At 38.5% G+C, this 24858-nt stretch overlaps 1 long non-coding RNA gene across 1 annotated transcript in view; it reads left to right on the top strand.

Moving 5' to 3' along the window:
• Positions 1-10448, top strand: part of LOC113884922 — a 35653-nt gene extending 25205 nt beyond the window's left edge. Inside the window, exon 3 of the long non-coding RNA XR_003509057.1 lies at positions 10391-10448. This is a non-coding gene — a long non-coding RNA (uncharacterized LOC113884922). The remainder of the gene's footprint in view (positions 1-10390) is intronic.
• Positions 10449-24858: the final 14410 nt, after the last annotated feature.

Here is a 24858-nt window from a genome sequence, read left to right as displayed (position 1 = left end):
ATGATGAGCTAGGCCTTATGCCAAGGACTGACTTCTGTTAGTTTGAATTTCCATAGTAACTTTAGAGGTTAGAAAATGCCAACCCATTTTATCCTTGAGGCAACTGGGGTTCAGAGAGGAATGATGGTCAGACACTTTGCATGTGGAAGTGCTGGGCCCTGAAGCCCACCATCTTTCGTCTGTCTCTTGATGCTCATTCTGTTGTAGGTTTTGCTGTCTGATGCACTGAAAGATGCATTTTGAGATGAAGTCAAATGTTGGAAGAGGTGTCGGTGTCTCCAAAAAAGCACTGCATTGAGATGTAGCTGGGGCACCTTGAACAGACCAAGGTTACCTAGGTAGAATGTCCCTGAACCCTTTCCACCCTTGAATTCTCTGGCAAATCACCTGTGTTACATATAAGACTTAGACTCATTAAATATCTATTCCAAGAAGAGAGCATAAAAGAAATATCCTCTCCTCCCCCAACAAGGAGACAACAGTTGCTGCTGCTGCTGAGTCACTTCAGTCGTGTCCAACTCTGTGCGACCCCATAGATGGCAGCCCACCAGGCTGCCCCATCTCTGGGATTCTCCAGGCAAGAACACTGGAGTGGGTTGCCATTTCCTTCTCCGATGCGTGAAAGTGAAAAGTGAAAGTGAAGTCGCTCCGTCGTGTCCGACCCTCAGCGACTCCATGGACTGCAGCCTTCCAGGCTCCTCCATCCACAGGATTTTCCAGGCAAGAGTACTGGAGTGGGGTGCCGTTGCCTTCTCCGGAGACAACAGTACTGGAACATTGTACCGCCACATCCACAGTCCTGCCCAGGCAAAGGATCCCCCCCAAAAAACTTCTACTTTGCCCTTAAATATAAATAAGACTCTGTCATATCCACAATTTTGCTGCCAATAACTATGAAAAAATAGACACAGATTTATTAAACTTGGCCTGAAATTTTATCTGGATCTTTACAGAAAAAGTTTGCCAAACCTGTGCTCTAGAGGGATTAAGTGATTTTAGATTGGATCATTCTTCTTATGTTTCATAATCTTAACATAAACACAGCTAATTTGGAAAGATGATTTTTCCAGTATCCGCATGTGTGGGACAAGGACAATGACAGAGCTTATGTCTGCAACCTGTTTTCTGTGGTGGAATCCCATTCAGTGCCTCGACTGGCCTTTCGGAGGACACCTATAGATGTTTGCTGGTAGGAAAGTAATGCTGACCAAGTTGCAGAGTTCTTAACTCTTATCTTTGTTCCAACCGTGAGACCACCTGAGAAACGATTCTTTCCAAAAGCAGACAGGCTGGTCTGTTTATTTTCTTCCTCAGAAAAACGACGACAAAGACCAACGTGTTTCTTTCATTATTCACAAGTGAAACCTCATCAGCTGCTTCAGCAGACTCCTCTGCTGAGAGTTCTAACAGGCTCTAAACTTCAGTTCAGCATCAGGCATGTGTGAACAGGCTTCAAAGGCAGCTTCCATCTTTCCTGTCCTTGTAGGATTATAGCCTTGAAATCCTTGAGGGACATGATGGCTTCTCTTGAGAGAAATCGGGCTACCGTCTAAGTGTGAGTGATGTTCAGAGAGACACTAAAGAAGCCTGACGTTTGAAGTTGTGACTGAGTCTGCTCTGCACTCTTCAGACAGCCTGCAGTACTTTCTGTCTTGTTTACTGCTGCCAACGGGTCATTTCATGAAAAGTCACGAGTTGGAGTCACAGTGCTGTTATTTCCAACCACTCGTTTACTTGCAAAAACACAAGCAGGAACTTCACAAATAGAGTTTTCCAAGGCCAAGCTAATGGGGTAAGAAAGACTGCACGTAGGTTCCCAATGACCCAGGTTTAAACTAAGATTCTGCTGTTCCTCTTCAGTGTGGCGACAGGTACCTAAGTCCTCTGAGTTTTGGTGCCTTGGCTGGAAAATGGGATGTTTCCCCTGGGCTGTTTTGACGATAAAATGCGGTAAGTCACAGACCTAGTTTTCAACATAGCAGCTGTGCAATAAACATTATTCTATTATTTCCATTCACTAGAATTCTGAACATTTTCATGTTTGAGGATATATGATGCTTAAACCTGGACCACTGAAGCACTGTTCTTAAAAAAAGTTAAACCAACAGACATGTGTACACGAGCACGTACTGCTGACTTGTATGTAATGTAAACATGACCTCGACACAACTTTACAAGGAGGGAAGCTCCAGTCTGTCTCTGACAATGTGAGAGTCCCTTCTCTGGCTCAGAGTCTTTACCAGCAAAGGGAGAGGATGGAAGCAAATGCTCTTGTCGGGTGGCATAAAATGCTCATTTCTGAGATGTATTCAGATCCTGATTCCATTAGGGGAATGCTGGTATATTGTTCACAGGTCTCAGAATCCACTCTCCTTGTGTTTTCATTTGAAGTTGTACACAGTATGCAATGCATTTATGTTTGGCTTGGGGATGTCATTTTGCACTTTAACATATGTACGGATATGAGTGTTTGGAAATGCGCTTTAATCAAAGTGCTGAAGTGCCACTCTCAGCTTTTCCTCCTGCCTTCTGCTCAGAGCTGTCCCTGGCTCCCTATCCCCTGCTGAGTGCCTAAATCACAATCTCCTCTCTCCCTGATGACAGTTATTGGGTTAAGCTGGCCTTTTCTGTACTCTATTTCTTTTTCTTGCTTTCCCTTCCTCAGTGGATTTTCTCATCACTACTTTTCTCATTTGGGGGGAGACAATGAAGTGCTTTGGTTGCTGATGAGTAAATGGCATGTAGAAATGAAAACCAGAGATACTATAAACCATATTAACTGTTAGCTACTCTGTTTAATTATATCTGTATGAACCATGAAAGATAACTGAAAGTTGACCAAGTTATCTTCCAGAGAACAATGGTTGTTTATACTTAGTTTTTGTCTTCTTGTGGCTGATTTCCTTCACTGAACTGAAGTGAGATGTCTGTGCTCCTGAGACTCATGCTTTGCCCTCTCATTTTTTGGTATCATGCTGCAAGCTATTATTATGAGTACAGTAATGAACAAAATAAATCCTCTTACTGTAGGCAGATAATCTCTACTCCACGAGATAATTATCAGATCTCATGGGAATTTGTTTTTAAATTCACTTCATAATGATGGCTCTTTTCTCTGAAGATGCTTCATCACCTCTAATAGAATGTAATCACAAACCAGGGTGGGATACGTAGTGGTTGTTTAAAATCCATCTCTTAAGAGGAAAGGAATGGAGTCAGTTAATTATATCTAATGGCCCTTGATCTCCCATGAGGATAGTCCTTCCCACCTGACGGCAAACAGTGGTTTGAGAAGCCAGGAAATCTGATAAGTAGCTTTTGTTTGGTAAAAGGTGAGAGGTCTGCTTGTGTTATACGTCAAGGCTACTGTCTAAAGGAGAAGCACTTAGAACTGCATATTCCTTAAAGAAAAACTGACAAGCAGAATGAGTGTCAGAGCTAATACTCTAAAAAATAAAAATAGGAAGACCTTTTGAATTTTAAATCATCTCACAGTCTGTAAATATAGGTTTTTCATTTAATTGTAGAAACTCTCGTGAACGTTTTACATATCAGCAAATATAGCAGGTAATGAACTGTTGATTTGAAAGAAGTTCAGGAAATGCAGAGCTTAACTGAATTGTCTATTTTCCATTGGAGGATAAATTGATGTAGTAGGAGAAGGGGGGCAGTCTATTGATTCACTCCCCAAATCCCTCTGATCACTACTGATAAAAGAAAGGGAGTCTAAGCCTGGTTTTCATCCAAAGTATAATCCTGTGTAGAGAGAAGTACCTGGGTCTCCTCAAATCTAATATCATCATCACAATAGTTGGCCTCGTGACCTATTTTGAGTTTTATCAGCACCTCATGTATAAAATAGCAGTTGAATCTGCACATAGAAGCAGATTCCTGCCATGTGCTAAATGAAGTGCTGTGGATTATATCTTGCTGGTAAGAGACAGGAATACAGATAGTCTTTCCTAGGATTTTTCCCTTTCACTCATTTCTGAAATTAAGTTGAGGCTAGGCTGTGGTAGAGATTCTTGGTTCCAAGGAGAGGTGGACCACTTTACTAACACCTCAGCCAGTCTTAAAATGCTAAGTTGGATCCTAGCCGAGTCAGCATAGTAAGCAAGGAGAGGAGGATCACAGTGAACTGGGAAAGAGAAGAGACTCCATTTTAATATGTTACCGGCATACCTAACACCTATCCATTGTACACCTGTTATGCGCCAGGCACAGTGTCTGGTGTTGTCGGATCAGAAGGTGAATTGGACACAGTTCAATTACTTGGAAGAAGTAAACAAGCAAATCAGATCCACACCAAAATGCAATCAGCTCTATGACCAACATGCAACCACAGTGCTAAGAGATAACACAGGAGAATCTAAGTGATAAAGAAAGGAAGTTCCCCCAAGATCTGAGTGATGAGAATAATACATCATGCCTTTTACATCCAGGAGGAATATATGGATGCTTGATCTGCATGACTCATTGGACAGACACAAAGCAGGATCTAAAGCAAAAATTGCAAATGTTGAGGGTAACAAAGAGGTGGTTAGAGGAATAGAGGGTACCCAGTCAGTGAGAGGACCTGCGTGCTGATCAAGGAGTTAACAGTTTATCAGGAAAGCCCTGCAGACTCATTGAAGGATGTTAAGCAGAAGATTGACGTGTCCATATATGTGATTTAAATATAGCCTCTGGTGGCTGTGGGGAAGGCACATGTGGGGAACCAAGACCAGAGCAGGAAGAATATTTTTATATATTATTTTCTTATTGGAGTATGGCTGCTTTACAATGTTGTGTTAGTTTCTGCTGTACAGCAAAGTGAATCAGCCACATGTATACCTGTATCCTCTCTTCCTTAGATTTCCTTCCATTTAGGTTACCACAGACCATTGCATAGAGCTCCCTGTCCTATGCACTTGGTCTTAATTAGTCACCTGCTGTATACATAGTAGTGTATGTATGTCAGTTCTAATCTCCCAATCCATCCCACTGCCCTTTCCCCCCTTAGTATCCATACACTTGTTCTCTCCATCTGAGTATCTGTTTCTGCTTTGCAAAGAAATTCATCTATACCATTTTTCTAGTTTCCACATATATGTGTTAATATATATTTGTTTTTCTCTGGCTGAGTAATATTCCATTGTGTATGTGTGTGTGTGTGTGTGTGTGTGTGTGCGTGCGTACCACATCTTCTTTATCCATTCCTCTGCTAATGGACATGTAGGTTGTTCCCGTGTCCTGGCTATTGTGAATAGTGCTGCGAGGAGCATTGGGGTGCATGTGTTTTTTGAAATTATGGTTTCCTCTTGGTATGAGCCCAGTAGTGGGATTTCTGGGTCGTATGGTAGGTCTCTTTTTATTTTTTAAAAGGACCCTCTATACTGTTGTCCACAGTGACTGTACTGATTTACATTCCTATAACAGTATAAGAAGACTTCAGAAAACATGGAATCAGTGCAAGAAGTAATCACAGCCTGAATAGTAATCATTAACTTTAAATATGTCATAAACCAGTAGGATGCTAAGTATTTTGTAAACGCGTCTCATTTAATCCTTATAACACACCTACAGAATAAGTACCAGATACCTATTTTAAAGATAAAGGAGCTGAGATTCAAGGGATTTGGAAACCTTGGTTGAGATTGCACAGATATTGGTAAACCAGAATTTGGACAAACAGAATCAGATTTATCTGACTTTAGAATATATGTACCAGGAGGCATCAGATAACACGTCCTGGGCAATGACGAGAGGATCTTAAGGGCCAGTTCAGGTGTAGACACAGAGTTTGGGAGAAAAAACAATGAGGTATATGTGGACAGTGTTAAGTGTGAGGTGCCTGTTAGACATCTAAAGAGAGATGTCCCTTGAGCAGGTATATACTTAGCTGGAGTTTGAGAGGGTCTGGGCAGGCTAACCATCTACAGGCCAATTGCAGAAAATCACATAAATGGTTACTCACTCACAAAGAAATACAAAGTGAAAAAACTGACAAGTCAAGACAAAACACTGGGAAGTAGAACTAAGCAAAAGAGAAGCCCGTGAATGAAATCTGAATGGTATCCAAGATGAGTCTGGTGTAAAGTCAGCCTATCAATGTTAATTATGCTTTTTATGTACACAAGGTACTGCCTTGGGCCCTGTAGTTGATGCAAGAAACTAGTGTGACATCAGAATTTCCCCCCAAAATTACAGAAGTGATGTTGGGAAGAAAGTCACATACACACAGTTAAAATTGTTATAAAAATTCACAAAACCACTAAGCAAAGTAAGAAATATCACCAGGCAGGATGCCATACATTTCCCCTGTAAGTGGTTTAGGAAATGAGGGTTCTAAGCTAGGGGTATTAGTGAATCACTGGGGAACTGAGTGAACAAGAAGGGATTTACAGAAATTATAGAACAACTGATCTTAAATTTAGCTGTGCATCAGACTCAGCAAGGCATCTTGTTTAAAATGCAGATTTCCGGGCCCTTCCCTCAGTTGATCTGATTCAGGAGCTTGGCATTGGGCTCAAACGTCTGAATTGTTAATAAGGACTCCAGGTGATTCAGAAGCAGATGATCCATCAACCCCAATTTGAGCAGCAATATCTTAGAAAATGTTAAAATGAGGACAGATGTTGAGCGGTGCCTAGTATGTATGCTGGGGGAAGGGCTGGATGTTTAAGGTGAAGAAAAAGCAAGAATGAAATCAAGACAACATAAGAAATGAAAGACTATTTTCACAGATGGCCAAGAGAGTCCAGGTAGGGAAACACAGCAAGACGAAAATGAGACACAGAGACCTCGCTCACTGAGAACGTTGATTGTCATTGGAGGATTTGCTCTCAACTGAAGAGATCTCGTTGGTACTGAATGTTGTATCTCACTCAGTAAAGTGTTGCTTTTTGGAGTAGATAATATATGTCGCATTGCCATTGCTGTTGGAGAGTCTGCAAGTTCTTCTTGAGAAATACTGAGTTTGAGATCCTTAGAAAAAGAAGCCAAGACATAAGAAAGGAATGAGGTTGAAGTGATTTGAGCAAAATCAATAAAATGCTCCATAGCAAGTAAAATGCATAGGTTTCATCAGGTTATTTTAGTTGCCCCGTAACTGTTTGTCAGTCTCCCCAGGTGGCCCTGGGGGATGTGCAGGAGGTGTGAGAGAGACGGGCTCAGTTCCTGAGTTGAGAAGATCTCCTGGAGAAGGTGGTAAGGAGTTGGACATAGCTGAGCGCATGTGTGCGCGTGTACGTACACACACGCACACACACACACGGCCATTTGTCAGCTAGCCCCTCTTGTTTCATTTAGGCGCTTACTCTTCTGAGAATTATGAGTTTCAGAAGCTCTTTTTGCTTCCTACAAAGTGATATTTAAAAACTCATACTTAAAATACACTACCAGACATTAATTACTGTTAGTAACAACTCATGAAATTACTTCTCCAAACCATAGATGTGAAAATTCAGGAAAAGAAGTGGGAATTTAATCCAAGACTCTGACAGTAAATTGACATGCCTTTGCTTGATCTTATTCTGACATTTATTTTATAAGGTTTTGTCAGTAGCCTCTAGACTTATTTGTTTCAGAAAAGAACTGTATTTTGAGGTCAAAGAGGAAAAAAAGGAAAGTAGCAAAGTGCAATGTTCATTTTCCCGACTTTTTCTAAGTGTCTTAAATCGTGTCTTAAATCCATCCTGATTCAAATACTGTTTCGAATACACAATCTCTAATTGCTGGGATGCTTGTCTTTAGTCTCTTTTGCATGGAGGTGAGCTTCTCAAGAAAATTCTCTGTCTCATATGACAGAAATCTCTTTGGATGTGCATCTTGTAAAACAAAAGGTTTCACTTTTTATCTTTTACCTCCTACTCGATGTCAAGTTTCCTCTCAAACTCTCCAATACTTCTTAGCTTATATTCTGTGAAGTTGGAAAATGATTATCATCTCATAAAATGTTATGCATCCGGCAGAGATAGGGAATGTAGGCAATTAACAAAGAAGCTGTCTTTTTAAAACCTTTTATTTTATATTGAAGTATACCCAGTTAACAGTGTTGTGATAGTTTCAGGTACACATCACAGGGCCTCAGCCATAAATATCCATGTATCCATTCTCCCCCGAACTCCCCTCCCATCCAGGCTGCCACGTAACGCTGAGCAGAGTTCCCTGTGCTCTACAGTAGGTCCTTGTTGGTTGTCCATTTTAAATATAGCAGTGTGTGTATATTGATCTGATCTCAAACTCCCTAACATTCCCTTCCTCAACTCTTTCCCACCCTCCCCGCTTTGCCCCCACAACCAACAAAGAAGCTATCTTTTTGTAAACTCAGTGCTAAGATCGTTTCTAGTTCTGATAATCATGTATACATGGGCGTGTTAATATTTCTATTTCAAACATCTTATTAGTAAACAAGACAGATATTCATCAGATGATTCAGTCCTTTAAAGGCCAAGCAGGGAAATCATTGTAATTCCAGGACAGTAGCAGTAAATACTTCCTTGTGGCCTTATTCCAGTGTCAGCACTTCATTTTAATGATAACTGGATCTCTGCTGCTCGTTGTGAAATCCTTGGATGTATTTAACAGCCTGCTTAGAGTGTATTGGATTGATGGGGATGACCACATGAAGCCAGCAAATTTAGTGTGAGGAAATTGTGCAGATTGTATGAGAGAGAGTCCTTCTGATGGAAGGTTGAACCGTAGCACAAAAATGTAAAGGTTTGAGTAGAAGAGTGTTTCAGCAGGTACAGTCATGCCTGTTGTCAACCTTCATCATTGTCAAGTCTCGCCTATTGAGTCGGCTTCTCTTAATTCCTGATTAGCAGCTGTCAGAGCACTGTCTAGAATGTGATAACACTTCTGTGATCGTTCTAATAGCAGTCTGTAGTTTGCAGAGCATTTTTCTTTTCTTAAAATTTTTAAAAATTTATTTGGCTGAACCAGGTCTTCATTGGGGCTCTCAGGATATTTGATATGTGTTGTAGCATGTGGGATCTAGTTCCCTGACCAGGGATTGAACCCTAGCCCTCTGCATTGGGGGCTTGGAGTCTTAGCCCCTGGACTATCAGGGAAGTCCCAGAGCATTTTTCAGAGAATCATCTTTTTAATGTTCTCAGCAATCCTAAGACACAAGAATTATTATGGTTATTTTATATATGAAGGAAAGGAGGATTAGTTAAATTGACCCAGGTTGTTAGCTGAGTAAGGGTGGGCTTCTTCCTCCTGAAAGAACGTGCATCTGTGTTGGGTCCCTTTGGCTGCTCGCGTGAGCTTCATGGCTCTCACTGTCACGTGTGGTCCTGGGGTCACAGGGCCTCGCCCCCCACCATGGAAACCGTAAAGGGCCTGGTCCCCTTCTTCTTAGTGCCTGGCAGCAAGGGTGTAGCTCATTACCTGGGCTCAGTCAATTTAACTGAATCTGAGGAAAAATGAATCTTGAGGAAAAAAAAATAAAGGAATGATGAGAATATAGTTCTGTGCGCTGAGTCTGCTGCCAGCAGCATTTGCTAGGCCCAGCGGTACACAGAGGCCCACATCCTGTACAACTAAATATTTAAACATTGTAAATCTATCTAAGGAAACTGCTTAATAATGTATTTCTATTCTTATACCTTGACAAATGTAATTTTCATTAAAACCCAGCTGGCCAGGATTGAATTAGAATTCTGAGAGCCCTCGGAGTTGCGGGCTGGATTTTGAAAGCTTGGGGAGAGTGGATCCTGGTGCTTGGCCCTGGTCTGCTGACCCCCTCTTTCTCTTCCTGCTCCAAGCTCTGTCCTGCTTTGTTAGGAGCTTCGTGCCCATGCATGTGGACACCCTGGCCTGCAGATGCAAATACGCATTCTATCAGGAGGGAGAGGACCATCCTTACTCAGTTAATAACGCTGGGGTCAATTTAATTAATCCTCCTTGGGAAATTCATATTTCCCAACATGAAGCTGTATGTTGGCCACTCCCGTGTGTGGTCCACTCTTGAGTGTGTCGAGGCTGTGAAGAGATCTGCACAGGCTCAGGGTATTTGTGAAGGGAATTCTGGGGTCCTGTATATCCAGCCAGAGCTTGCTCAAGAAGGCAGGGATGGACTCTGGGCAGGCATGTTTCCTGAACTTCACAGACTTTTGCTTCAGGAAGGTCATATTCAGAAAAGGACCAGGATAGGCCTTCTAACCTTCCCACCTGGACATGAAGGCATAGTGGATGGTTGTATCCCATCCTGGGGTTTGTTGTGTCTTGGCTTCTAGAAGCCCTTTGGTTCTTGCTGGTTTTCTAAGCAGGTCTTCTTACCTCTGTGAGTCCCCTACGTACTTCCAGAATCTTTCATGGGCTTAGAAGAGCCAAACTCATTTTCTGTTGCTTACAACTGGAAATTTTGTTTGATATACACAGTCTTGTCACTTTTTCCCCACAGGATTAGGATGGTATGAGGTCAGGATTGACTGGACAAAGATGGATGAGCAATGGTAAGTACCATTCATCAGTTCATGATGAATATTCATTTCTCATGGAAAGACAGGTAGGTAAGAATGTCTCTCTGACTTTGTATTTATTCCACCAGGCTCACCATTTCTTATCATCTTCCTTCAGAGTAACCTGAGTTAACCTCTTGGCTGAAATATTGTGAAGGGACACAATGCCTTGGGCTTGTTGCTGTAAAAACTAATATGCTATTTAGTTATTTAAAAGGCAATGAAAAATATCTTGTGGATTAACAAATCAACAGAAAGCCATTATAGGAAAGTATAGAGAAGCAAAAGAAAAGATATATATACATAGTCACATGATTATGCCACCCCAATAATATCAGATAATTTTCTGTGCATATCTTTATAAAAAAGGTTCATACTGTATCAGTTCAGTTCAGTTCAGTTGCTCAGTCGTGTCCGACTCTTTGAGACCCCGTGAAACGCAGCATGCCAGGCCTCCCTGTCCATCACCAACTCCCAGAGTTCTCACATCCATCGAGTCGGTGATGCCATCCAGCCATCTCATCCTCTCTCGTCCCCTTCTCCTCCTGCCCCCAATCCCTCCCAGCATCAGAGTCTTTTCCAACGAGTCAACTCTTCGCATGAGGTGGCCAAAGTACTGGAGTTTCAGCTTTAGCATCATTCCTTCCAAAGAAATCCCAGGGCTGATCTCCTTTAGAATGGACTGGTTGGATCTCCTTGCAGTCCAAGGGACTCTCAAGAGTCTTCTCCAACACCACAGTTCAAAAGCATCAATTCTTTGGCTCTCAGCCTTCTTCACAGTCCAACTCTCACATCCATACATGACCACAGGAAAAACCATAGCCTTGACTAGACGAACCTTTGTTGGCAAGGTAATGTCTCTGCTTTTGAATATGCTATACTGTATACACTGACTTCAAACCTATTTTTGTCCCCAGTTCTGTATCATATGCATTTTTATTTCAATAGTTATTCCCATAATATTTTTTAAATGAGTACATATTACCTCAGTGAATGATGTGAGATTATCTAACCTAATGCTTATTGCTGGACATTTTGGTTGTCTTAGATTTTACTATTGTAGAGAATATTAACAAACATTTTGAAATGAAATAATTATACATATGCTTAATTATTTCCAAAGGATATGTTTCTGTAAGGGGAATATTCATTTCAAAGACTTCTCATGACTACAGTGTTTGAATGTTATTTAAAAACATTGTAACCCATGCAAAGAGTGATTATATATTGAACAGCGTTCCTCTAGCATATATTTTTTATTAAGAATTATTAAAGTATGGTTAAGAACTGGTATTATTCAAATCCTTTATATTAATTCAGTGTGTTACATACAATACACTTTGGCAAGATCTTTAAACAAATCTGGAGGGAAATGAAAGTTTCTCTCATCTAAGAGTGACCCGCTTTTCTATTGGAGGCTTTCTTAAAAAATAGCTTTGTTGTAATAATTCATGTACCACACAGTTCACCCGCTCAAAGCGTGTAGGTCAGTTGTTCGTATGTCATAGTTGTGCAACTCTCACCACCATTTTAGAAAAACTGTTACTCATAAGGGAAACCCTGCAGCCCTAGACGCTGCCCCGTCCTCTGTTATTCCCGGGCCCAGGGAACCACTTTCGGTTGCTTTTTGACACTGTAGGTTTGCTTATTCTTGACACTTGATATAAATGGAATCACACAGTATGTGGCCCTTGGTGACTGACTTGTTTCACTTAGCATACCATTTTAAAGGTTCATTTATGTAGTAATATGTGTCAGTAATTTGTTCCTTTTATTTTTTACTGAACAATACTCCACTGTATGGATATACTTCATTGATCTGTACATCAGATAGACATGTGAGTTGTTTCCACTTTTATATACTATGAGTAATGCTTCTATGAACACTTTTGTCCTTATTTTTGAGTGGACATCGTTTTTATTTCTCTGGGGTGTGTAAGTGTGAGAGTGAAATTGTTGATTGTATTTTAACTCTGTGTTTAACCACATGAGAAAATGCCAGACTCTGTTTTCAAAAGATACCAACTCCGTTTCACAGTGTTTATGTTGATAATTAAATTTATTTTCTTTTAAAATTCATTTTTTAAATAACTCAACTTTACCTCAGGACCTATAGTTGTTGTACATATATAAAATTTTGTATGTGTTTTTGAATAGATTTGCTGTAATTGTTATCTTACTCTATTATAAATGTAGATATTAATCATTTACTGTCTGTGGTTTCTAAGAACACATTATTAATAGTTTAATCAAGCATCAGTGATTAAGGTTTGGAAATGTTTTGTTAATGAAGAAGTACTGTATTCTCTTATAAGAAAATTGATAAAGTATATATTTTTGAAAAACTGATTTTAATGGATTAAGAACTTAGATTTATCGTAGTTTTTTGTGTTTTAAGCTTTTTGTTAAGATTTTTATTTTTAAAAGATTCTTATTCACTTTTAAGAATGTTATGTTATCCACATAAAAATCTTAACAGAAGGAAATAGGATATATTAAACCCATCAATGCGCTGCATATAAAATAAAAAAAAAAAAAAGAATCTTATGTTATCCACATAAAAATCTTAATAGAAAGCTTAAAACACAAAAAAACTACGATAAATCTAAGTTCTTAATCTGTTAAAATCAGTTTTTCAAAAATATATACTTCGATATTTGGCAAAACTAACACAATATTGTAAAGTTTAAAAATAAAATAAAATTTAAAAAAAATCAGTATTAAAAAAAAAAAAGAATGTTATGTTATCCAAAGTACAGTGGTAAACCAAAAACATAGACATGTATCTTTTTCTTTTAATATATAAGGGACTATCAGTTCAGTCACTCAGTCGTGTCCGAGTCTTTGCGACCCCATGGACTGCAGCACGCCAGGCCTCCTGTCCATCACCAACTCCCAGAATTTACTCAAACTCATGTCCATTGAGTTGGTGATGCCATCCAACCGTGTCATCCTCTGTCGTCCCCTTCTCCTCCCACCCTCAGTCTTTCCCAGCATCAGGGTCTCTTCCAACGGATTGCACTATTTCACAGTGAATATGTTGCAGTCACTCTAGTTGCAGTTTTTAGTATCACATTATGCCCATCATCACCTGGACCATTTTGGGCTTTCATTGAAGGGCAGTTTAGGGTTTTTATGCTGGGGTTTCACACACATGCACTCAAGACAATAAGCAGGATATAGGCCAGGAAGACATTTCTGGTTTTGCTTGCCCAGGTGACCAGTATCCAGCAAAACTCCTGATATTTAGTTAGGTCTCAATAAGCACTTAATGAATTGTAAATCTACTTGTATACATTAGAAATAAAAATAAAAATCAACCTTATTGTCTTAGTCTTCTCTCTTTACATGTGAAAACTTCTCTTGGGGGAAAAATAAGATCAGTAATTTTTAAATGTTGTCTGGTTTTGCTTTATTTTTAGTAAGTGAATTTTGGGGGGGCAAACATTTAAGTCATTCATTCATTCATGAAACACTATTGAGTGTGTACTAATGGTCAGCCTCTTAGGTAGTTGGGGTTCAAAGACAGTATGATGTGATATGGTCGTCTCCCTCAAGTAGCTATAAGTCCTTCCTGAACCATGATGTTGTCATCTCGGGTCATCTGGCTGCATTAATTTTACTGCAGAGATTTTACTGTTAATATCTGACTCAGCTCAGAGCAGGACGTCTGATAGGAAGCAATGGTAATGTGATGTGAAATAAATACAACACAACTAACCATCTAATTGAATATTGAAAGTTAAGTCTTGCTGCAGAGAAAATACTTCTGTGACAATACTTTGAAAAGTATGTGGATAAATATTTGATGATGTAAAAGTGGCATTCAACCCCTGAGGTAACAAACTTTGATACACTTGAGACTTTGTGGAAAAGCTGAAGGGCAGAGTGGTGCATTTACTTTCAGAACAAAATCCACATGCATATAGTGTAGGTCTCAGATGGATTTGCAGAAAATCTTGTTCTCAAAAGGATAAAAGTGTGCAAACTCTTTTGAATAAAACAGAAAAAAAATTCAGGGGAGTAGTATCTACAGTGTAAGCTGGAACAGGTATTCATCGGCGAAATTGAGATGGCTCACAGAGCTCTGGAAGAATCAAGCTTTATACTGGTATATATTCTATGAAAGGATTTCAATTCCCAGTGGCATCAAGGACAAGACTGAGATTCAGATCTGATCTCATGATTTCTGGAGAGTGGACTAAGTAGATGACATGAACCGACTAAAAGATTCTGAGAAATCTCAGAAAAAAAAGGCTATGAAGAGATGTTAAGATCACTGAAGATTTGTCTTCACTGGCTTTGACCTTCGATGTGTTAACTTGACCACTGTCTGATGGCGTGACCTTGAGCAAATTTCTCCAAGCAAGATGGAGGCAGCTATATCCCAGAGTTATTATGTGGATTAAATGGGATAATGTGTGTACAAGCATTATCCGATTTAATTACTCAAGTGCAGCATTCTCCTTGTCTCTAGCATATAGTAAGCATTCAAAAATGATAATAAATTGAGCATTTACTCTGTAGCAAGGACTTTTGCAGTACTTTATACCTATTGACTCATAAAATCTTCACATCAACCCTAAGAAGAAGGTATAGAATTGTTTTGTTTTGCAAACAAGTCACCAAAAGTCAAAACGGTTCAGTGACTTGCTTAAAGTCACACAGCTACTAAGTAGTGAGCCTAGGATATGAACCCAGGCAGTCATTTTAAGCTTAATACTGTTACTACATTAGATATAAGCTTAGAGTTATAATACAAAAGCTAGTATATTTTAATGTAGAATTATTACTTTCATCCCAAAAGTTAAATTACCTTTTTAAACATTAGTTTGTGAATAAAAATAAATCTAGAAAACAAGAATATAGAGAACAGGGTGATTTCATGGCTTTTGTAGTCACTCTTAAATGGATAACTTCATAAAATGATGTAATTTGTTTTCCAGCAGAGTATTTGATATCTATTCCCATAGGTCGCATATCATAATGACTGTAGTGTTGGAGTCAATTAAATTATCTTAGAACTGGCTCTTGGTGATTCTAAAGACAGGTAACTTCATGACTCTAACAGATACATTATCTAAAAGCCAAGTGGTGTCAACGCTCCACTATGTTATAATTCAGAGTGTCTGTCATGACTCAGTTGCAAGATCTTTCAACCTCTCCTTTCGTGTATTAATCACTGTAGGTCAAGCCTACACCCTAAACTTTAGGCCCTTGAAGTGTACTCTGAATCAAATTCTAGACTCATATCTAGAGTTAGTTCCCTGGTAAAAAAAAAGATTACCTCTTTAAAGCAAGCTTTGGCACTCTGAATCTGACTTGGGGCTTTGACTCCATAATCCTTGGTATGTGAATAGTGAGTCTTGTCTTTTTCAGGAACAGATGATTGATTCTGCTAAGACCCTAAAAAAAGAACTGTCTAGTGTGGCAGCCACAAGCCTATTGACACTTACATATGGCTACCCAGAATGCAGATGCACTCTAAGAGTGAAAACACATCAGAACAGAAAACTTAAGTACCAAAAAGAGAATGTAAGATAGATTATTATTTTTTAAAAAATAATGAGTACATGTTAAAATATATTTGGTTAGATAAAATATTATTAAAATGTCACATGTTTCTTTAAAGTTTATTAATGTGAATATTGGAAACTTATGAATTATACATGTGCAGCGCACTATATTTCTATTGGGCATTGCTGCTCTAAGAACTCTACACTATTCTGTTGTTTCCTTGGAAGACAGAAAACTGAAATCTGCAAGTTAGTGGTCTGGGAAGTCCACTCTTAGCTACAGACGCAGTCAGACCTTAGGGTCAGAAGAAAGAACTCTTCAGAATAGACCCGCCATCTCAATAGAGTGCTTGAGCAAACAGATGAGTAGAGGTATAGAAAAAAAGATTTATTTTTTAAAGATTAATACATTGTAGTTAATAATGTGCATCGTAATTAAAGTCAACTGAGTAGATATTAATGATTAGCCAGAGAGAATGTAAAGATAGGAAAAGAATAGGGTTTAGGTTAGAACCTTCAAAGATACTGACACATTAATATAAAAGGACAGATTACAGGAAAAAACAGGAAGAGTGCAGGTCAGATAAATCAAGGGAGGAATATATTAACATATGCAACTGACCAGGTTTGTGGATAAAGTGAGAAATTCCGATGAATTTATTTTCTAAATTGGCTGGCCTATCAGACAGCAAATTTAAGATACAAAGTTACCTTGTTCCTTAACTGTACTTAACTCATTTACATATAGAGAACCTTCTCCAACTAACAAAATTAAGAGCAAGTTATGAAACATTTATAATCTTTGACATGCCTGGCCTAAAGGGGAATATATAAACCACTGAGAATAGCTACTACTATTACTACTACTACTAAGTCGCTCCAGGCATGTCCGACTCTGTGCAACCCCATAGACAGCAGCCCCCCAGGCTCTGCCGTCCCTGGGATTCTCCAGGCAAGAACACTGGAGTGGGTTGCCATTTCCTTCTCCAATGCAGGAAAGTGAAAAGTGAAAGTGAAGTCACTCAGTCGTGTCTGACTCTTAGCGACCCGATGGACTGCAGCCTACCAGGTTCCTCCGTCCATGGGATTTTCCAGGCAAGAGTACTGGAGTGGGTTGCCACTGCCTTCTCCGGTGAGAATAGCTAATTGGGTTCAAATCAGGTATGCAGATATTCAGTAAGCAAGTTCCATGAGGGCGTAAATGATCTGAGTCATACACGGTAAAGAAGCTGAGTCACGAACAGTAACCAACTTGGCAGTTCAGTTCAGTTCAGTTCAGCCGCTCAGTCGTGTCCGGCTCTTTGCGACCCCATGAATCACAGCACACCAGGCCTCCCTGTCCATCACCAACTCCCAGAGTTCACTCAGACTCACATCCATCGAGTCAGTGATGCCATCCAGCCATCTCATCCTCTCTCGTCCCCTTCTCCTCCTGCCCCCAATCCCTCCCAGCATCAGAGTCTCTTCCAATGAGTCAACTCTTCGCATGAGGTGGCCAAAGTACTGGAGTTTCAGCTTTAGCATCGTTCCTTCCAAAGAAATCCCAGGGCTGATCTCCTTTAAAATGGACTGGTTGGATCTCCTTGCAGTCCAAGGGACTCTCAAGAGTCTTCTCCAACACCACAGTTCAAAAGCATCAATTCTTCGGCACTCAGCCTTCTTCACAGTCCAACTCTCACATCCATACATGACCACAGGAAAAACCATAGCCTTGACTAGACAAACCTTTGTTGGCCAAGTAATGTCTCTGCTTTTCAATATGCTATCTAGGTTGGTCATAACTTTCCTTCCAAGGAGTAAGCGTCTTTTAATTTCATGGCTGCAGTCACCATCTGCAGTGATTTTGGAGCCCAGAAAAATAAAGTCTGACACTGTTTCCCCATCTATTTCCCACGAAGTGATGGGACCAGATGCCATGATCTTCGTTTCTGAATGTTGAGCTTTAAGCCAACGTTTTCACTCTCCACTTTGACTTTCGTCAAGAGGCTTTTTAGTTCCCCTTCACTTTCTGGGTAACTTTAAATTTAGGAAAAGCCTCAAGAGGGTAGATTCTGGTTGCATAAATGTGGCAGTGCTTCTGTGTGGTAAATCTGTGTCACAAAAAAGGACTAGCCAGATTTTATTCAAATTTTAGAGGATGTGTCTGGAATCATTTGATTTAAAATATAAAGTATGTGGCAGAGAGCACATTTGTGTGGGGAAGGGACCTCTGAGCAGAGGCTGGCAGTCAGCTCCCAGGGTAGATGGACTCATAGATTGCTGACTGAGCTGTTTGTTAAGCCATGCCCAACCCTGACACCAGATCTCTAGGGGGAGAAACAGGAAGAATTGATTAATTTGTTTATTAGTGGTTAACAAATCTCCTAGACAGTGCAAAACTGGACAGTGAGGACTTAAAATAGAAAGTAATTTCCTGTGAATAAAGCAGTACTGCCCTTCCAAAAAATGATAAAGAGTATTATTAACAATTGACTTTGACATGCTATCCATTATAGCCCTAAAACAGAGCTAGTAAAAGATTTTCTTTTCACACATTTACTAAATATAATTGACATCCAAAATTAATTTTGATCAACTTTCTATATAAATTTCTGTTTGCTCTCTCTCTCTTTTTTTTTTTTTGGTTCTTTTTCTGCTTGGGAACTATTCACTGACTCCACCATTCAGCAATGTGTTGCTTATCTATTCTAAAAATCTACCCAAAATATCAAAATGTTAGTTTTCTTCAGCAGTGTAACAGCCATGCCATATCTTGTATGTGCTTAGTCACTCAGTCATGTTCGACTCTTTGTGACCCCATGGACTGTAGCCCACCAGGCTCCTCTGTCCATGGGGATTCTCCAGGCAAGAATACTGAAGTGGGTTGCCATGCCCTCCTTCCGGGGATCTTCCCAACCCAGGGATCAAACCCAGGTCTCCCTCATTGCGGGATTCTCAAAGCAGATTCTTTACCAGCTGAGCCACCAGGGAAGTCCACCCTTTTATAATCCTGTCTAATCTTTCTCTTTGATGTGTGCCTGTCTCTTTTCCTTTCTTCTGAAAAGTTGTTGATTTCCGCCATCATAAATTTTAAGGAAACCTGAGAGTGGTGACTAAATTCATAGTTCATCATCATATGGATGTTTGTCTCAGCATCTTTTACAAGATAGTAAAATAAATCCTCTTTTCAAGATGCAGAATCTCTTCCACCAGAATATGTCATTGAACCAATAATCCAATAGCTTAGTTATGTATGTGCCAACTAAAAATTGTCATCTGACACTACAAGAAGGAATTCACTAACCACTGTAGTCGCTGACCTTCACCACAGGCCAGGAGTTCACGACAGAAATTAGGAATGAGGTAGTCTGCTCTGGGAAAAACTAGCGGAACAGTTCTTCAGATAGTTAGGTATTTTGCAAGAGATTTTATGAGCCCAGTTTCTTGCATCCTCCCATATCTAGAAAAACACTACAATCGTTAATGGAGATTTTAAATCTTTAATGGAGAGATCTGCTCCTCACAGCAGCAGCCTTCTTGTGACTAGCAACAGCCTTCTGCCAGAATTCGTGCTTGACTGTACATACCCCCTTCACCAAAATCACGTATGCAGGACTCCCCCACCCTGACCTCTTCAAAGCAGCAAAGCAGTTCCTCAGAGCTATCTGAGAGGCTGTCTCCTGGCCATAGTCCTCATTCTGCTTCGAATAAAGCTTAACTCACTACTCACATTGTGCTTTTCTTTTGTTTCAGTCAACATATGTGATAGTGACTGCTAATTAAGATGCTGGGAGATCTGTGCTTTTCAACACACAAAGTTGTGTTTAAATTAAGCTTTGTTCAGTCCAAGTCATGCTTAGTATGTTGTTGCTGCTGCTAAGTCACTTCAGTTGTGTCCGACTCTGTGCGACTCCATAGACGGCAGCCCACCAGACTCCCCCGCCCCTGGGATTCTCTAGGCAAGAACACTGGAGTGGGTTACCATTTCCTTCTCCAATGCATGAGAGTGAAAAGTGAAAGTGAAGTCTCTCAGTTGTGTCCAACTCTTCTCGACCCCATGTACTGCAGCCTCAGGCTCCTCCGTCCATGGGATTTTCCAGGCAAGAGTACTGGAGTGGGGTGCCATTGCCTTCTCCGAGTATGTTGTTAGGACTTTTGATTTGCTCATCTTTCTACCTGCAACTCTTTGCTTTGTCTCATACACCTTTGTTTTTTTTCAAAGTTGTTTTGAATATTGTAGGTGATTTTTTTCTTCATGAATTTTAGAATCAGTTGTCAGTTTCTTTAAAAAAAAAAAAGAGCCTTCTATGAACTGAATCCATAGGTCTGTTTAGTGTTGAGATGATATATAAGCAATATGGAGTCTCTGATATAAAAAGGTAGTGTATCTCCTCATTTATTTAGTTCTTATACATATTTCATCAGTGTTTGGTAATTTGGAATAGGTAAATCTTACACATATTTTACTGTTAGTTTTATCCCTAAGTATTTGATTTATTGATGCCTTTGTAAACAGCATCATTTAAAGTTAATTTTAAATTATTGTTAACACATAGAAATACATTTGATATTTGGCTCCTTATATCCTGGAATCTTGCTAAATTCATATACTACTTTAAAGAAATTTTTTTTGGTAGGTATTTTTTTTATTTCCTCTGTAGACAGTCAGGTTGTCTGAGAATAAAGATCATTTTATACCTCCTTTTCCAATCTGTGTACTTTTTATTTCTTTTTCTTGCATATTGTGCAAGCATCACCAAGATGTTTGCTAGGAGTGATGAGAATATACATCTTTGATTCCCAATTAAAGGAGAAAACTTTGAATTTTTCAGCATTAAGTGTGCTACTAGCTGAAGACTTCTTTGACAGTAGATATCCCTCATTTGTTTGCTGAGAGTTTTTGTATGTTTGTTTCATTTCATTTTAAATCTGAAATAGGTGTTGAATTTTGTTGAATGACTTTCTTGCAACTATCGAGATGATCATATGGTTTTTCTTGTATGGTCTATTAATGTGATGAATTACATTAGTAGATTTTCACACGTTGAAATGGGCTTGGGTTCCTGAAATGAACCTCACTTGGTTGTGATGTATTATCATTTTTATATTTAATTGGTTCAATTTCCTACAAGTTCGTTGAGATTTTTGTGTCGGTGTTCTTAAGGATATCGCCTATAGTTTCTTATAATGTTTTTATATGTTTTTAAATCAGAGAATGAATTGGGAAATAGTTTTTCCTCTTCTCTTTTCTGGAGTAATTTATGTAGAATTGATTTTATTTCTTCTTTAAATGTGTCCATTTCATTTTATATTTTTCTAAAATGTATTCCAGCTTTCCTTTTTGTTTAATTCATATAAGAAGGGGCCATTCAGTTCATCTGCATTGTTCTTTATATAATATGATATCTATATTATCTGTCATAGGTTTCGCATTTTTAAAAGACATAAATAGTTCAAGTGATTTTATAGTTAAAGAAATGGTGTCATACTATTTTGATAAAACAAGGTTATAGAAATTAGTTATTGATGAAATTTAAACTTGAAATAAATTATTTTAAACAGGATGGCAGCTAACATTCTTCATCTTTAGTGAAGAGTGTTTAAACAGAAACTTAATTAAATCAACAAAAGGGAGAATTTCCTGACCAAGAGGATTGATATTGAAATTGATTTGGATCTCAGGAGATGTATGTTAATAGGTTAAGTATTTTCCTAGCATAGATGAGTCTTCCAATGTACGATCTCCTGGGCAGAAGTAATACATTTAAATTTGCATGAAAAATTACATAAATATATGTAAATGTAATATGAAGTTTATCCAAGCTCATTGAAATCTTTAAGAATTATTTTTAAATTTTAGAATTAAGATGGGCTTTAAACATTATGCAGGCACTAAAATATAGAAAGTTAGGATTATTAAAAACATCTACATCATAAGCCCCTGAGGTTTAGGTAAGGAAATTGAAGTTCAGGGAAATATAAGAAACTTGTCCAAAGTAATTTATCTGGTTTTAAGAACAATTCCCTTTAAAACTGTTCATTATAATTTATATCATTATTCTTCATATGATGAGAAGAGTGGACATAGATAAATTTTTAGCTTTTAACCCTTGAGTCAATTTCATAAATACTGCTCTCCTTTGTGGACTTCTGAATGAGCAACACACTTCTGGGTGCTGCAGTACTGGGAGTCCAGATTCTACTGTTAGTTCTGTCCCTGCAACCATTCAGCTTTTTGGTATAATTGTATGATTTAGAGTGAGAGCCTACTTCTGAAGATTGACCTCAGTCTGAGTTTAATTGTAGGAATACGATGGAATAATTCTATTTATTCTTTAAACCTTGAATGTTCAAATATTAGTGTGTTAGAAACAGTAGTTTCAGTGTCAGCTGGAAGCTTTTATACCACCAGAAACCACCGTCTTCCAATGCCCTTTGTCTGACTTGACTTTTATTTTAATTGTTTTTGAGAATCTCTTCTCTAGGAAAGAAAAATATCTAGCATAATCTTCTTCATAAATGACAGTATTCAAACCTTATGGAAATAGTAGTGGTTGAAAAGGAGGACAATTTCTTGAATTGACTTGAGGGAGGTGGCACAGCTATCTAGAGTGATGTTAACTATATTTAGCATAAGTGATATACTGGGTTCAACAGAAGGCTGATGATCATTTTAGTTTCTGTGTGAATCCTTTATCAGTCACAGGAAAGGTGGTTTAATTTGACAGTGGTTGAGCAATCTGTGATTCATAGGCTCCATAGAGGAGAGAGGATGTAATTTTCTGGTCTTCATTATTGAGATCAATAAGCAAATTATATAGGAGGCCATGCATGTCTGAAATAATGAAACAGAGTTGCCAGAACCAGTTTTTCTCTATTCTTTCTCTTTATTTCACAAAGGACCCTGAGAAAGCTGGGATTTGGAAATAAAAACAACCAACCCTGCTAGTTATATATTTTAGGTGAGACATACTGCACACTACTTGAATCCTATGAAAGAAAAGTGCATAATAAGAAGCCTTTGCTTTTCTAAGGTCAAAAACAATAAATAATGAAAGCAATGCAGAAAATACATAAAATGTGATAGTGTGTTTTTATAAGGGATTGAGTCCTGAGGGTGGGAGCAGGCAGAGAGAAGACAGATACTTTATTCAAATAAGGCATAAACTAGAGGCTGAATTATTATGCTTAAATTCTCTCTTCCAAACCAAGTCACCATATGCTGACTACATTCCACTTTTTTGCTTCATAAATTATGTAGCAAAAATGCTGTGCACATAAATCATATTTTGTTAAACTCAGCTTCAAGTGGGTACATGTAACTTACTGTAAGTCCAGTCTTAACTGCTATTTTTTCCCCTTTAGATTGAAGTCTATTTTTATTGCAATCTCTTTCTTAATACTTTAATTTAATTTTGGAGTTATCATTTACCTAACAATGCTTTCATGCTTAAGAAAAAAAAATTGTTTTTCATTTAAGACCTATTAAACACACTGATTCTCAAATTAAATGAAAAAATATTTTGAAAGCTAATTATATACATTTTGAAACATCATATTGTTTGAAATATAAAACATGAACATGGATTTTTAAACATCATGAATGTGGATTTTAAAGCAAATATTATTTTAATCCAAACATTTTATCTAACATGATCTATTCGTGCAACCAAAATGCACATCTATGGGAGTCAGTAGTAAAATCCTAGGGTTATTTTATTTTTTGTTGGAATATAACTGCTGTACAGTGTTGTTTTAGTTTCTGCTGTACAGCAACCTGAATCAGTCATGTGTATACATATATTCCCTCCGTCTAGAACCTCTTTCCTACCTCCCCATCCCTAGGCCCATTTTAATATGGCTGTGTGATATATACTTTCTAGAGAGGAAGGCAAGCTGCCCTGGTTAAAAAGTTGAGAGGAAGTTTGCATCCCAAATTTCCTTTATTTTTCATCAGAGGATCTCCTGATGAGAGCAACATGGATGCAGTGTAACAGGTAACATGCACTGTGTCTGCACTTCAGGTTGAAAAGATACTCAATATAACTTAGTCTGACCATGTGTTCTTACTGTTGAAGAAACAAAGGTTTTGAGAGGTAAAATGATTAACTCCAGATCACAAAGCTGCTCCAGAATTCAGGCCTCCCAGTTCTTGCCTTTTAATGGAAAGAACAGAGCCTGAGGCTTTAAATAGAGCTGGATGTGGATGTTAACTGTGTGACCTTAGACATAAGTTGCATAACTTCTCTTGGCCAAAGTTTCTTCATCAGTGATTAAAAAAATTTGAGATAATAGTTCCTGTATTTTAAGTTTGATATGAGGATTAGAAATGTACACAAAATGCTAGATATAGGGCACTGCCCATCATTTGAGGGACTTTGTAATAATACACAATTAATAGGAAGCATAATTGTTTACTGGGGCTTCTGTTACAGGCACAGGAATCTAGTCTGAGGAAGAAGAATAAAGCCTTGGCTGTAGAAATGTGTTAAAACTAAAAATTCTACCTAGGAGATCTTTAAAAAGAGAAGTAACCATGGAAATATAAACAGATCCACTGCATAGCAAAAGAAATAATCAGCAAGATAAAAAGGAAGCCTACAGCATGGAAGATTTTTGCAAGCTCTGTATCAAATAAGGGTCTAGTCTCCAAAATGTATAAAGAACTCATGCAACTGAATAATGGAAAACCACAAAACAAAAAAAAATCCATTTTAAAAATGGGCAGAGGAACTAAATAGTTTCTCTAAAAGGTGCTCAAAACCACTATTCATCAGGGAAATGCAAATCAAAACGACAATGAGGTATCACCTCATACCTGTTGGAAGGGCTATTGTCAAAAAGGTGTGAAACAAGCATTAGTAAGGATGCAGAGTAAAGGAGACTCTTGTGTGCCATTGGTAAGAATGTAAATT

This window comes from Bos indicus x Bos taurus, chromosome 27, assembly GCF_003369695.1.
Source record: "Bos indicus x Bos taurus breed Angus x Brahman F1 hybrid chromosome 27, Bos_hybrid_MaternalHap_v2.0, whole genome shotgun sequence".
Lineage (NCBI taxonomy): Eukaryota > Metazoa > Chordata > Mammalia > Artiodactyla > Bovidae > Bos > Bos indicus x Bos taurus.
This window is presented reverse-complemented; position numbering and strand designations above follow the sequence as displayed.